Raw genomic sequence first — 16107 nt, 5'->3', positions numbered from 1 at the left:
CCCTAAATGTGAATGAGAGAGTGACTTTGTCTCTCTGGGCTCTGCAACTGGCTGGAAACCAGTTCAGGGCGTTTGCCCATTGCCCGAAGACAGCTGGGATGGGTTCCAGCACCCCTGCGACCCAACTGAGGATAAGCGGTGCAGAAAATGGATAGATGGGTGATGCTCTAACATTATAGGCAAATCTCCAAGCACTAATTTGTAATAACTTCCCTCCATCCATCCATTACCGTTTATCCCAGTAGGGTCGAGGGGTTGCTGGAGCCCAACCCAGCAATGTTCAGGCAGTACTGGTTGCCAACCAGTCACAGGGCATAAACACTTGCCTATGTATCCTGATATTCTTCTTTCATCTTCTTTTTCTCTTTTAAGTCTTCCATTACATGATCATCCTGAATTCCCACGTCTAAACCCCGCCATAAACATTGTTCACCACCTTGTTATCAATGACAAGAAAGAAAACTGTACTGTAATCCTATCCATCCATCCATTATCTGCACCGCTTATCCTCAGTAGGGTCGCGGGGGTGCTGGAGCCCACCCCAGCTAAAATTTAATTAATTCCATTCCAGTGCTTGCGTGATTCTACTTCAGGTTTTGGCAACTGTTCATTTCCTTCGCGAGTCTTCAACGGTTCCCAGTAAAGAGAGAAAGAGAGAGACTAGACTCTGTTGTCAACCTCAAGATTCAGTCCGAGATTGTGCATCCCCCTCCTCCTTCGAACAAGCCCAGCTGGCCCGGCCCGTCTCGGGGAGGGAAGGGAAGCTTGGACCTCATTTGAATACGCCGAGGAAGGGGGCGGCAAAGCTCACTCTTCCCAAGGAGAGCGCAACGAGAACCAGACCGGAGAACCGAAGGCGGATACAATTTGCCTCGCAAGCCCGGCGTGGCTCTCTCCTCTACGGACATTCTAGGCGGGGCGATCCCGGCGTGTGTGGCCATGTGCCGCCGCGCCATATAGACTTTTGTGGCTTGTGTTTTGGACCAGGGGGGACAGGTGGTACTCAAGTCCGGGACATAAACATTCACCTCGCCGCCCCCAACCCGGACTGGAAGACAGGTGCGACGGGAGTAGTTTGGACCGAACTCCCTTGGAGATCACGCGGATTTCCCCCCTCAAAGAGGAACACTTCGTCACAACTACTCGGAACATTTCCACGCACTTCATATAATCCAGGTAAGTGATAGCAACTGTTCGGTGCACTTTTTTGTTTTTATTTATTTTAATTCTCCTCCTAATATGCCGCATCATGACAGCGCTGTATCCTTGCTTATTTTACCTTCATTTTCTTACTGCGTAGCTCGCAGCCACGCGCTAAATGAGTCCAGATTCCCTCGCCGGACACTAAAAAAACAGCTTTAAGCTGGGAGTAATTTATTGAAGCAATTGTCACGGTTGTGCAAATTAACATGAAAACCGCCTCAGTCAGCCGGGTTTTTAATTGAGACGCTTGGGATTTAACCTGCGGTGCTTGCCCTTTCCTCCTCTATGTATTATGCAATATGCTCATTAGAACAAATGAATGCGAGCCGGGTTTACTTGCAAAAAAACTCCAACATTCCTGTCGAGTTAAGTGTGTTTGTTGCATCTGATGGTAGCTAATGCCCACTAGCCACCCACCCGCGTGTTCTGTGCCAACATGCACTCCCACCCGCATCACATCACGGGACACAACAGGAGGTCACTTGCATAGTTGCATCCCGTTCTGGAGCATCGTGGTTTCGCCTTTGCAAAAACAATCTGAAAGTTACTATTCAATATCATGCAGTTTCCTACAAAAAGGATGCTTCTCTCACTTGCTGCATGACCTCCCCCCCCTCTTCTCGTTTTACACGTTGAATTGTTGCTGGACAGTAGGGGGAAGACGGAATTAGACAAACAACTCAGAAACTGCAAAATGTCTCCAGTCGTACCTCTATTTACGAATTTAATTCGTTCCGGGAGTAGATTTTTAACCTGAAAAATTTGTAAGTAGAGGTGCCTTGTCAATATAAATTCGATAATCCGTTCCAAGAAATGCAAAAGTATGTTTTTTTATTTAATAAATCATAAAAAAACATCAGAACGTGTAACAAATACAACACAAAAAACTTAAAAACGAGAGGCATACAATGTAAAAAAAATATATCAAAGAATAAAGGAAATAATACAAATATTCTCTTACTTTTTAAGTAAAGTCAAGTCATGTTTATTTGTGACGCCCTTTAATCACAAAGAATGTCAAAGGGCTGCACAGACCACAGAGTATTGCAAACCACAGACTATTATTACACTATCTCATCTGGACTCTTTGTTTACGACTGGTAAAGCAGGCTTTTTTTCGCGTCCTGTTTCTTGAAGAACTGATCCAACGACGTCTGCTTTCGCCGGCTTTTGACAATCCCAAGGAAATGTGCGAGGCAGACGTCATCATAATGAGCAATAACCCGACCGGTCAAAACTATTTCTGGGTGATGAAGTTCCACAAATTCCGAGACTTCATGAAATTTTGCCAAGATGTCCTTAATTTTGGCGGATAAAATGATGGGTGCGTCCTCCTCCTTGTCGTCTCTAAAGTCCTCCTGCACAGCGGTGTAATGCATCGCCTCCAATTCCTGCAGCTCTGTTGAAAGCTCCTCGTTGTGCTCCTGTATCAGCTCATTGAGGTCGATTTCATCCACCTCAAGACCTATTGGAAGGAGCTGTACATTTTAGCGCTTCCTTCTGTTTAATAATCGTGGCGATCGTAGATGTATTACGGTCATGTATTTTAGCATCCCCTTTTCATATTGTTCAATTATTTCCTGCTTTGTTGCAATGTCCAAAAAAACTATTTTCGGTTTCTTTTCACCTTGCTGCTCACTTTTCCGAATGTCGTTCTTGGGATCCATAGTTAATGTTTCGTATCGCTAGCATATAGTAGAGTACAGTACTGTTTACAAGCGGGAATCGGACTGGAAGTGGACACAAAGAGGAAGTGGGCACAAAGAACAAGCGGTAGACACAAGAGCATGCCAGGCCCTCACGCATTGCCAGGTACAGTACTGCGTACTGGTACTGGTCTGTTTATTCGTATCCTGAAAAAAAATATTTAAACCTCTTGGTCGTTTTTTTATGCTCAGTTTGATCGTAACCTGAAAAATTCGTACGTAGAGACGTTCGTAAGTAGAGGTATGACCGTAATGTGATTCATTGTGGTAATTTCTTAATAGTTTAACAAATGACTGTTATAATGACATAAGATGGGGGTTGGCTACCCACAGTGTTGAAGGAGAGAAAAAAAACAGGTTTGGAGCTACTAAAATCTATGTAAGGCAACGCATACTTTCTAGACATAAGGGGTCTCTAACCGTTTTTCAAGCCGAGAACCACTTTTTGTTACGAATTGGCGCAAGAGGAACCAATTTGATATGCATTTCTAAAATAACATTAACATTAAATTAACATTATGTTGTTATTATGTTATTACCAGGCTAAATATTGGATGTAGGATGAAATCAACTCAGTCAACCACTAATAAATAATGTGACTAGAAAATCACAATGACCATGCACCGGGGAACTAACAGGTCCACGGACACCTCAGCTGTCCTTAGGGGGGAATCCTGGTGCCCGCGAGTACCACGTTGGAGACCACTGTATACAGTATATATACTGTAACGATCTGTATTCATTGGAAAATGTTAAAAATTTCGTGTCGTGTTTGAAAATAATTTTCCATTATCAACCATTTTTGAAAAAGCGCCAGGGAGCCACCAGAGTCGCTTGTTAACAACTCCCACCATAAGACATGATAATGAGTTTCAAGGATTGATAGAAATAATGCCCAAAGTTGTTTAAGGGACAGGTCTTTTATAAACCTTTGGCTTCAACCTGTCATCCCTTTTTTTATTTTCGGTCCTTTGTTCATTTTGTGATGTCATGTTTGCTGCAACAAGCTTGAAAGAAAATTAAATGTGGAATAAATAAATGAAAATAGACACGTGGTATTTTATTAGAACTGCTATAACCCCCAAAACAAACTAGCAATAAAATCCAAACGAAAAATCTAGATGTTTATGGCATTAAGGACAGTGCTGAAGTCATTCAAAGTGTAATATTTAATGTTTTCAGAGATACAAAGACTATTTTATTGGGCCATTATTTGGTCAACAATACTTTCTATGAATTATCTTCTTCCTTATTTCTCTCCCATGAATAAAAATCGCACAAAGCTACTCACTAAACACAAAAATCAACTTATATGTTGCCAGCAATCCAAAGTATCCGCCATACTAATTGGGCTCATTTGGAGCGCCTTTCATTGTGAGTCCGCCAGGTGGTGCTACTTCTTCCCTTTCAAAGCATGCAGCAATCAACCCGTTTTTCCAAATTTTTGTTTTTCTTGTCCAGAAACTTGTGGCATAAATTACGCCATATGATATCAAAGTCACCTTTCACTCTCTAATTTTGCCGTTTTGTATGATGAATAGTTATTCAGATTCAGATTCAGATTCAGATTCAGATCTACTTTATTGTCATTCTAGTACACGTGTATACAGAACGAAATGTCGATGCATCTGATTGGTAATATTGTTACCCCGTCCTGAATTTCTGTGATTTTAGTGAGTGGCTTGCGTCTTCTAAGATTGTTATTGGAGCAGGTTAGAGACACAATGCACTTTTTATTATTGTAAAATGATTCCACATGTGTTTCCTTGTCTTTATGCACGCTTGGCTTGAAGCGTGAGCCATATTATTTTCAAACGAAGTGGTGTGTTTGCTACAAAAGTTCAAAGCAGAGTTGTTTCGAATCGTTGTATCAGTTCAACATTTCTCCAATAATTATTACATGAATGCACTTCCCAGTGACCTTTTTCTCCATATGGGAGCTCCCGTAAACTAGCTCCTTTTCTTTGGTTTCCCTCCTGGCAAGCTGCACGTTGCTTTCTTATTTGTAGTGGTTTCCCTGTTTCAAATTCAAATGGCTTTCCTTCCATTGCCTTTTGTCCATTTCTGAAGTGTGTGGACTGGAAAAGAGAGACAAGAGGAGTAAGTGGCGCCCCCAAGGAGTTGGAGCCCCGAGTGTGAGAGAGAACGAAAAAGCGGACACAGCCAAGGGAATGACACCACCCCAAAAAAAAAAACGATTCTGTTGCACGGAATGCGTCAATCAGTCTTGGCCAGACAAGAGTCTTTAAGTCTTATTTTCAAGTCCCATCCGCCCTTTTTTTCCCAATCCTTTTGGCTTTTACCAGATTGAATAGCACATAGCCAGACTGATAGCTTGATAGACAATTGGGTAGTTTGCTAACTCGATAGACATAGCTAACTTGATAGAGATATGGCAACTTTAGGTAGACATATGGCTTATTTGCTCGTGATACCCTCGTAAATGAGTGTGAAAATTTTATTTTATTTAGAAAGAGTCAGCACTTTATTTTGATAGATATTGAACACAATTTATATTGATTTAATTTATCTCTCTCTCTCTATATATATATATATATTTATATACCAGAGCCATGTCCCCCTAGTGGGAGGTGGCTAGAGTCTTTTCTGACTCTTTCTGGGAAATCGATACAGAGGAGGGGATACCCAGCCCCCTCGCCCAACCCAACTGATTTGTTGGGAGTCATTAGGTGACCAAACCTGACTTTTTTTTTGGGCCACTTTTTACCTCGGAGGAAGACCTCTTGAAGAGCATCTTCCAAAAGTAAGTTAAACTCAACTCTATTTATCTTTAGAGAGCATATTATTTTATGAAATGTTTGTTTTTTAGTACAAAACAAGGCAGGTTACTTACACAAACCTTAAACATACCTTTTATAAACCTTAAACATACAAAGTATAGCACTGAAGCAAGTTACCAATAAATTCAACTTACGAACGATCGTCCGGAACCCATTTTGTCCGTAAGGAGGGCAGCGTCTGTACACAAATAATTTACACCCTAAGTATTGGCATGTGTGTAGCAATATATCTGACCGTTTGAATGTCGAACGAGTGCTTTGTTCTGAGTTTAAAGGGGTTAAAAAGACCTTGATGGGTTATTTAAAAAAGAGAGTTCAATAAGTCGCGAGTTCATTTTCACCTCTTTGATACAGAGTGTCCTTTATCTCTTTTATCTACATGTGTTTGTTTGGAGTTGATAGTTGAAAGAGTAATGGTTGGGAGTGCACTTTTGGTTATTTATTTGAATACCTGTGATAGGATAAAAATACATGAGATGAACACATGTGGAACTTTACAAGGGATTTTCAAAATGTTGTTTATGGTTACCTTTTTTGGATATTTGTCTTTTCAATTGAGAATGTTTGTTATTAACTATTGTAAATAAATCACATCAGTGAATAGACTCAAGAAAAGTGGCCCACACAGACTCATTCCAACACACAATCTCCTTATTTTAGAGAAACCCTGTGGGTGAGGCCTAGGCCACTTTAAATCAATACTGTTGTGTACTACCCTGGGTAGTCCTGGACCCATAACACTATCTTGATAGACGTGTGGATAGTTGGCAAGCCTGATATATTCCTGTATAGCCTGCTTGATCGACATATTGCTAGTTAGCTCGCTTAGTAGACATAAAGCAAGTTACCTCATTTATATATGGCTAGTTTGCTAGCTTAGTAAACGTTTTTTTTCCCCTTTGCAAATTGGTTTGAAGGTCGGTCATCAAAATAAAGGTTGGAGGGGAAGAACAGATTTTTTCAAGGTTTTATTCGCAGAATATTCCAGGCACAAAATTAGTTACAGATATGGCTATAGTGAATAACAAGTGCAAAGACAAATTGGATTACAATCATTCTTATACTAAATGGTGGTCAATAAGCTTGAATAAAACCTAAACTTAAACAAATTTCAGGACCAGCTGTGGAAAATTTCCACTGCATAGCGAACCTTTGCCTAAGTCGGTTCTAGCAAGTCGAATATGATAACGCTCAAGGCCACTTGTTGCTCATGTTGAGGTTTTTGAGTTTCATGTAGGTTTTAGATCAGGCGATGGTGTCATAATAGTCTGTGGTTTGCAATAATCTGTGGTCTGTGCAGCCCTTTGATACTCTTTGTGATTAAGGGCTATACAAATAAACATGACATGACTTGACTAACTGTAATAATTGAAAAGTTGTATAATCACCACTGAATAAGGGTGACAATTATTATATAATTATGACTAAAACAATAAAGAAATTATACATGACTGAAATGATGAATTTATAAATGCAAGAAAATCTACAATCGTGGATTAATATAGGAAGTGAAACTTTCGTCAGCTAGTTCAGTACGCATATGGCTAGCTGGCGAGCTTGATTGCTGAGTGCTCATGAGCTAACTAACAAACTAGCTAAATTTATTGTCTATACAACTACATTGACAAGCGATCTGATTGAAACACAGGTATCTTAACAAAAGTTTTTAAATTTGCTTGAAAGCAACACATGTAAAGTGCTCTTCTGTACTATTTTCATCCTCTGCATAGGAGTTGTTGTTGGTGCTTGTTTTAGTAGAAAGACATTTTGACCGACTCACATTGAAATAAATCTTCGTATGTTTCTCACCAATGAGCTGGTCTCACCTTTGAGGTCATGGAAGACATTGACACTCTAAGTGTGTTAAGTTATGTCCAGTCCAGAATGTTGAGCGATAAAATATTTTTATGGGCACGTTATGTTCCTGGTCTTTGGAGACTAGTGCTTCACAGATCAGGTTTTGAACCCTGAATCATAGTCAAGCATCAAACTCAAGGTCTCAGGCAAGTGTTTAATTCAATTTCCCAGGCATGGACGGACATGTTTATGTTTTTCACAGAATGACATAAATAACCCTGGAAACTGTCAAAATGATTTTCCTGCTGCTTTGAGAAATGACTCGGACAACATGAAGAACAATTAAAGGCGTAGCCGACTGGAAACGAGAATGGAAAGAAACAATGTTTCATTCAAGAGCAGGTTTTCATTTAAGCGAGATAACAGACTGTGGCCAGATTGCACCGCGTAGGGTGCGCTTTTGCAAGCTCCCGGCGCTTATTTCACTTTTTGGCGGGATTTTGCTCATCCCCTGCGATTCTCCCCTCAGACCCTCAACAAAGCGTTCAACGGAGCTTGGCTAATCCAAGGCGAGCGCAGCCCTGTGCTTTATTGGAAAGTTAGCTAATTTGACCAGCTCTGCGACATGGCGCCTGGAATGCGCTCCCGTGACACGTCCGTGCTTCTCTCTTGATCGATTTTACGTGGATAGTGGAATATATTTTTTTCTATTTTACTTTATATCCTTTCAACGTTCCTTAAAGGCACGTTTTGTACAAAGCACTTTTATACATTGAAAAATATCTTGAAGCACACTACATGGAGAAAACATAACAAACTGTATATAAATAACCATTTAAAACCTCTGCTCAGGTTCCATTTTTTAACGTTATCCATGCATGCTCTAATGAAGTGAAGGAGGATGAGCTTCCTTCTCTGCGTTTTCAAATCAACATCCAGCTCGTGAGACTTGAAGAGAAAAACAACCCCTGGAATGAAGAGGTTCTTTTGAGGTGAATAAACAAAAATGGAATATATTCTGGGCTTGTGTGTTCTTCACGAAAGCGTTGACAAAATGGTTGGTTGTGTATTTTTTAGTAGGATAGGGGTTTGGTTTGAAAAGATGTAAAATTTGAGTGAGTGTAATATTCACAAAACCCCATCCTCATCACAGTCCTGTTAAGCCTATACATTGCTGAATCTTTCAGGTAATGTGATAAGATCTATGGGAAACCTCAAAGTCTCTCCCCGATAGAAAACTCAATATCACTTGGAACAATGTAGAGACAACAGAATGAATGAATACGTTGAGACATCAAGATAATAAGTAAATAGTATTGAAATAATGATTTTATGATTCAAATCAATACTGCATGTAGTGTGATATTTCAATATTCTAACAGTACCAAAGTTGACAGCTTAAAATTGTTGGTCACTTTTTAACAGAATTAGTTAACAAAATTATTTACCAAAACTCATATATTATATTATTGTAATATTTTTTTCTTCAAGTAAAACAAGTAAAAGTAATAGTATATTAAAAGTTCAATAAATTTGCCAAGTTGAAGTTTTTTTCTTATTTTTGGGGCTATTTGTTAGAAATAAAATGAGCAAAAATAAACGTTTGAATTAGAAAAACGGTCTGATATGGAAGACGTCAGGTTTTTTTTTTCAATTTAAAGGACAATTCTTTTATATTGAAATACTAGATGTTGCTGTAATGTGTATCGCAACCAAAAACGAGTGTTAAAAAGCACTAGAAGGAATTCAAATGACAAAAAATCAATGAGAACAAACTGCACTATTTTTCTATTACTATTCTATACTATTTTTCCCCAGACTTTAGCAAGGTTTTTGGATTTTGGGGGTATCCGTAGCGGCATGATGTCTGACAATAATGTCAGCTCCCTGGGTTCATGTTATGTAAAATAACTGCCAATTCCTTGACCTACGAGTACAGCCGCCGCCCTACTTACGAACGATGTTTTTATTTAAGTTGAATTTGTTGCGTCAGTGCTATATTTTGTATGTTTAAGGTTTATATACGTACGTTTAAGGCTTGAATAAGTAACCTGTATTGTTTGTTCCTAAAAAATTAACATTTCATAAAAGAATATGCTCTCTAAAGATAAAGGTAATTTTAAGGTACTTTTGGAAATGTGCTTCAAGGGGTCCTCCTTGATGGTAAAAAGTGTCAGAAAAAAAGGATTCCGACCATTTTTTCAACCGCATCAAGCTTTCTTATTCCGGTAAAAAGTGTCAGAAAAAAAGCATTCCGACCATTTTCTCAACCGCATCAAGCTGCCATATTCCACTTTTATTTCAAAAGAAACGGCTTCTTTACACTTTACACCATATTGAATAGATGCACGATATATTAAACAGGAAAAATATCAAAGTTCTTAGCATGCTGGAGATACAGTATGGAATGTTTACACACGGACTAGTAAGAGGAAGTGGACTTCTTCTTCGGGGTGGTTGCTGGGTGACCTCTCATAGCGCCACTACACGCCGGTAGCGGCAGAAAGAAGCATTACGGTACTGTTCTCTACTTGAAAAAAGGTGCACACAATAAAAAATCTAACTTACAGCAGCGTCTGGATATTTTTCGACATCCCGAAAAAAATGTTCGCATCTCCCGTTTTGTGTAAGTCGAATGGTCATAAGTAGGGGAGCGTCTGTATTTTAAAAGATATATTATAGTTTTTTATTTTATTTTAATAAATATTGTTTATTTTTTTTCAAATGAATTAGTTAATTTTTAACCACTAGGAGGTGTTAAATAACGCATAATGTTTTTTGAAGTCCTGTAATAGTTTTTTCCTGTGCCAAATATTTTACTTGGAAACTCCATTGAACCTTTTGCATTACATTTTCAATTGTTTGTATTGTACTTTGTACCAAACATTCAACACAGTTGAATTTGTGGTCACCAATTATATGAAATTGGATTTCCTGCTGCGCACCAGACAAGGTCGCACAATGCTGTTGTGAATTGACGCATTACATCAATAGAGTACAAGTAGAGCTCTTTTTGGGTGGCTGGAATGGACGAATGGAAATATCCCGTGCATTCTACACCCTTTTGTCATTTATTGCTGCATTTTGCTGTTTGATGGTTACTGCCTTTGCCCTGTGGCTTCACTTATGTCTTTTGATTACATCATCCTCGTGCCAGGCATGACAAATCGATCCAACCACACAGCAAAATGTGACAGATTAAGCGTAGGCTGATTGGATGATAGAAAACAAAAGGGACTTTTTGTGCAAGTATTTTTAAGTGTAGAACGTTAGGCTTAATAGACTTTGCCCTGAGGAACTTCATACTGTTTTGACAACAAGAGGTTGCCACTGTCTCTGTGAGGGACACACATGTGTGCCTTAGGTTCGAGTCTGGGCATTATTGTTACAAAGAGCTCAGTGTTTTTGCTTGTTTCTTAAATGCCAGCAGCCGCAGTAGAGTGACTGTTGTAGCCATCAAAACAGCTGCATTTGCACGAGGTCTCATTTTTCACTGCGTCTTGTTTCGGGCACCTGTGGGGCCCCGGGTCCGCTCCAGCATTGTTCAACAAGCGTTCTCTCCTAGACAAACACGGCAGCGTACTTAGAGCGGCGATCCATGTTCTTGTAAATGTTGGCCGGCTTAAACAACTTCCCTCGAGTGCCTTTATTGATCGAATTCTCTCTGCCGCAACCTCATATTAGCCCACTTTGCTGCTTTAAGTTCTTTTAGCTTTGTCAGGGCCCCCTCCGAAATATACACTTCTCTCCACCACGGTGTATGAAGACAAGCAGGGAGTTTTAGACGTATTTGCATTTTTCTGCTTCGTAAAAGAATAAAAGTACAAATCTGTCTATCCAGAATCAGCTTGCGTTTTGAGTGTGGATAATCCCCAGGGCCTTCTGTCAGCATTTCTTACTGCGTTCACTTGAAATAAGTCAAATGAGTGCAATACAGAGCGAAAATAACACTTGAGGGTAAGTAAAGGAAATAAAATTGTCCTTTCCACTTCTTGGCGAACAAGCCATTGGGGGAACATTCAGTTAAAGAATGTGGTCCAAATTCATTTGATGGTCTTCTGATTTTGTTGGGTTTGGTTTAGGTCGCAAGTATTGGGACATGAATACTTTTAGTTTCATTGAATAGCAGTGCAACAATCATCTGATTGATCCACAACTAACGGAGTATCCAGTGGATTTCCAATGGATAAGTTATTTTGCCACAACTTGTAAGAAACAATTTTAACAGCCTGTTAATTAAATTGCCTTTAAAGCAAATATTGCTAAATGTCACGATTGCCCATTGCCCTCACCTGTGCCCGCTTATTTGGCGCCAGCTGCTGCTTGTTGCCTGATTGGTTCCCCTCCTATTTAAACTCAATCCTTCCATTCACTCCCGGTCTGTCTGTCAGCGAATATCCACACATGCAAGACAAGCACTATTTGTCTCGTGATCCCGTCTGTCCCGTCCTTACCTGTATCCTGCTCGTCTGTCCCTGGCTTCCTGATCGTCTCCGGGTCCCTGACTTTTTCCTTCCTTTGACCATGCTCCGATCACCTGTCCCGGCTACTCGACTCGTTTCTGCCCATCGACCACGCACCGATCGCCCGTCCCGGCTACACAACTCGTTTCTGCCCATCGACCACGCTCCGATCGCCTGTCCCGTCTACTCAACTCGTTCCTGCCTTTCGACCATGCTGCGATCCCGTGAGCTCCCCGCTCCTTCTGCCCAGTGATTGCTAGCGCTTGAATTTCCATACCTGACTTCTCAGTTTCCGCAATAGTTTGTTGTGAAGCGTTACGGGTTTGGGTCTACCATCTGTTCTGGTTCTGACACTTAATTTTTTTTTACCTCTACAAATAAATAGCCATTTAAGCCTTGTGTGGTGTTAGGGCTCTAGTGGCCTGTTTCAAGGTTAAAATGTAACAATTGACGAGTCTCAGGAGCCATAATATCAAATTACAATGTGAATATATTGTGATTGATGCATGTAATGTTTGTTTAGATGTTGTATTAACTATATAACTCTATATAACACGCTACAGTGGGCATTTGCACGTCACACTGGGTATTTGTATATTGTATTCTTTTGGCTTTATTATTGTACTGTTCTCAGCTCAGGGATGCTGCTGGAAATGTGAATTTCCCTTCGGGGATGAATAAAGTATCTATCTATCTATCTATCTATCTATCTATCTATCTATCTATCTATCTATCTATCTATCTATCTATCTATCTATCTATCTATCTATCTATCTATCTATCTATCTATCTATCTATCTATCTATCTATCTATCTATCTATCTATCTATCTATCTATCTATCTATCTATCTATCTATCTATCTATCTATCTATCTATCTATCTATCTATCTATCTATCTATCTATCTATCTATCTCTCTCTCTCTCTCTCTCTCTCTCTCTCTCTCTCTCTCTCTCTATCTATCTATCTATCTATCTATCTATCTATCTATCTATCTATCTATCTATCTATCTATCTATCTATCTATCTATCTATCTATCTATCTATCTATCTATCTATCTATCTATCTATCTATCTATCTATCTATCTATCTATCTATCTATATTGCGCAGTACTTCTTTTTTGTGGTCAGGACTGAGTTAAACACTGGGTCAAAATTTACCTGTTAACAATGGTTAGTGGTACCAATTCCTAACACAGGATGAGGGTTAAGTAAAAGTAAAAAATCTAAATAATTGTCGTCATCGAAAGTAATTTACCAAATTGGACTTTAAAATGCAAGTGTAGGAAAAATGCTTACATATTTTTTTATCACTGCCAGCCCAGATGAGATCTCCAGGTTCCTGAGTGTTCTCCATTTGTGCCCCGGTGTTGTGGAATGTTTGGCCCCCCAAGATTCGATCTGAAAGCTCTGTGGAACTTTAAATCTAGCCTTAAAACACACTTCTTTTCTCCAGCATATGAATAACCTATATTCTATGTTGACAATATATGTGTATTATTTGTTATTGCAACATCAATTGCAGCCTGGGGGATGACCTCATGTGCGGTCCCTTCTCAAGGTTTCTTCATTTTCCTCATGTTGAGGTTTTTGAGTTTTTCCTTGCCCTCATGTAGGTTTTAGATTAGGGGATGGTGTAATAATAGGCTGTAGTCTGTGCAGCCTTTTGAGACATCTTGTGATTAAGGGGTAAACAAATGCAGATAACTTGACTTGATTACATTCAAGATCAATTTGTTTCCGGATTGAGCTCGTATCTCCGTTTTCCCGTATTTCGAACAAATTTTCCACAAAAGAAATAACGTAAAACCAATTAATCCGTCCCCAGCCTTCCAAAATCCTCAAAATTAACACTAAATAGCTATAAAACACATGTTCCTGATCACTTAGAACAAATTCAAAAAGTTATTAAACATAAAAACACAGTAATAAGATAAATAAGATGCGATTAACGAAATAAAATACGAATTCATAATGAGAACTTACCATGGAGGAAGTCGACAGTTTCTAAAGGAGGTGTATGCGTGTTGCTGGAGGAGTGAGGGAACACAAGAAAGCACCATTAAAAAAGAAAAACAAAACACAAAAGTGCGGGATCAGGTCTGTATGAAAGGAAATGCACATTCTAACTGGGATGAGCTGATACTGGTGGTGAGCCGTCTCAAGTCCTCGGCCCTCTTGTAGTAGCGTTTGGAAATTCTTGTCTCTTGGATTTTCTCTCTTGTGTCGGGAAAGATTTTCGCTCGAAAGACATCTCGCATCTCAAATTTCTCGTAACTAAAGTAGCTCGTATGAGGAGGGGCCACCGAATCAGCTTCTCTCTTCGATTCGGCGCTGCAGTCCGGCAAGATGCGTAGTCACGAGTATCAACGTGGTAACCATTGCAATCCACCACCATTTTTTTTACATAGATAGCTAATGAAATCTGGAAATTTGTTACAAAGGAGTGAATCTTTTTTTGCTGCGCAGTCACTAGTAAAAAGACACAGTTTTAAAAATGTGCAAGTATCTTCGTCTCTCCTTTTCATTTAGCCAAGAGGAAGTGCGTCACTTAACAAACCCACAACACACTTTTTGCTAGGTGGAGAATTAAGATGCAAAGTGAGTAGGAGCCTAGCCACGCCCCTTATCGATATGATGTATTGATTTTACTGCACGGCGAGGTGGATCTAAGTGAGATTGACAAGGCGAGCTAGTAAATGCCTCCGAGCTACACGCTGCAGTATGCTCGTTTTAAACCCGCCATCTCAGCTTCGTTATTTCTTGTCAGCACCCCACCTCTCTCCCTTCTCTCCCTTCACACAGTCTGTCATTACAGTGGACCCAAGCTCCTTATTAAAACACTTTTAAAGTATCCCCCTGCGCCTGTTTTCACACTTGCCGTCAAGGATTTGAAGACTATCGCATAACATTGTATGGATAAAGCCAAGATGAACACTCGCTCTTTCGCAGTAATTAGGAAAGTACTTCAAGCTGTTTGTCTATTCCAGTGGATGTTTATGGTGTCGTTGACACTTCAAAGAGAATCCAACGTTTTATGCTGAAATACCACATTGCTGAATCACTGCATATTTCACTGGCATCGTGCAAAAACTCACCAGTCACGTAAAAACGGAGGCAATCCAAACGCAACGCTTTATCCAATAAAATAAGCATGGTAAATCCCATTTTGAACCTTAAAGATTTATATATCTATCTACCATGGTCGTATCCCTCGAGAGAGGTGACCGACAGCAAGACAAACACATACAAAAATAAAGAATTTTTTTTTTAAAAAAGGGAAAAAGTAGCAAAAAACACACACAAAATTTTTGGGACCATGGCCAACCCAAATGCCCAAACACCCAAACAAGTTAAGCATCTCGGCACCCGAGTTGGTCATACTTTCGTCCCACCAGATGAAACGGGACACAAGAATGCGGCCATGTCACTCGGGTCAGGGTGACACAACACACTCTTCTGTTCAACAACAGGGCCCGACAGCTTTCACTGGTTTACCCCTGCCGCATCATATGGGTGCCCTTAAACCTTAAAGATATCTTGATTAAAACAATACCATCCATCCATCCATTATCAGTACCGCTTATCCTCAGTAGGGTCGCTATCTTCGGGCAGTGGGCAGGGGACACCCTGAACTGGTTGCCAGCCAGTCGCAGGGCACACTGGGACAGACAATTCACTTGCTCATTCACACCTAGAGACAATTTGACCCGGCCAATTAACCTGAAATGCATGCTTTTGGAATGTGGAAGGAAACAGGAGTGCCCGGCGGAAACCCACGCAAGCACGGGGAGAACATGCAAACTCCACACAGGAGGTTCGATCTCATAACCTTAGAACTGTGCCGCACACGCGCTAACCACTGTGCCGCTGTGCTGCCCCTATTTAAAACAACATGTATTTTATAATTAGTGTAGCTGTAATTTTCTAAAGAGAAAATGTGTATTATTTGGCCACTAGGTGATGTTGTATTGCGTAGTGCAACCTAATACAAGTGTTAAAAGGCACTCGGAAGAATACAAACCACGATGACTCAAAGTGGTCAAATTTTTTTTGCCCAGCCCTTCTGAGGTTTTTGGGTACCCGTAGTAGCAAAGAGGCAGGAAATTATGTCAGCTCCCTTTAAGGTGAGGCA

The 16107-nt window shown here is 40.1% G+C and overlaps 1 protein-coding gene across 4 annotated transcripts in view; it reads left to right on the top strand.

Moving 5' to 3' along the window:
• Positions 1 to 690: 690 nt before the first annotated feature.
• sema6bb (sema domain, transmembrane domain (TM), and cytoplasmic domain, (semaphorin) 6Bb) overlaps positions 691 to 16107 on the top strand; it is a 298494-nt gene continuing 283077 nt past the window's right edge. For all 4 annotated transcript variants that reach the window (XM_088349347.1, XM_088349350.1, XM_088349348.1 and 1 more), the window contains exon 1: positions 691 to 1176. The gene's annotated coding sequence lies outside the window, so the exon portion shown is untranslated. The remainder of the gene's footprint in view (positions 1177 to 16107) is intronic.

Source organism: Urocampus carinirostris, chromosome 12 (genome assembly GCF_059441175.1).
Source record: "Urocampus carinirostris isolate Australia breed hairy pipefish chromosome 12, RoL_Ucar_1.0, whole genome shotgun sequence".
NCBI classification, from domain to species: domain Eukaryota; kingdom Metazoa; phylum Chordata; class Actinopteri; order Syngnathiformes; family Syngnathidae; genus Urocampus; species Urocampus carinirostris.
This window is presented reverse-complemented; position numbering and strand designations above follow the sequence as displayed.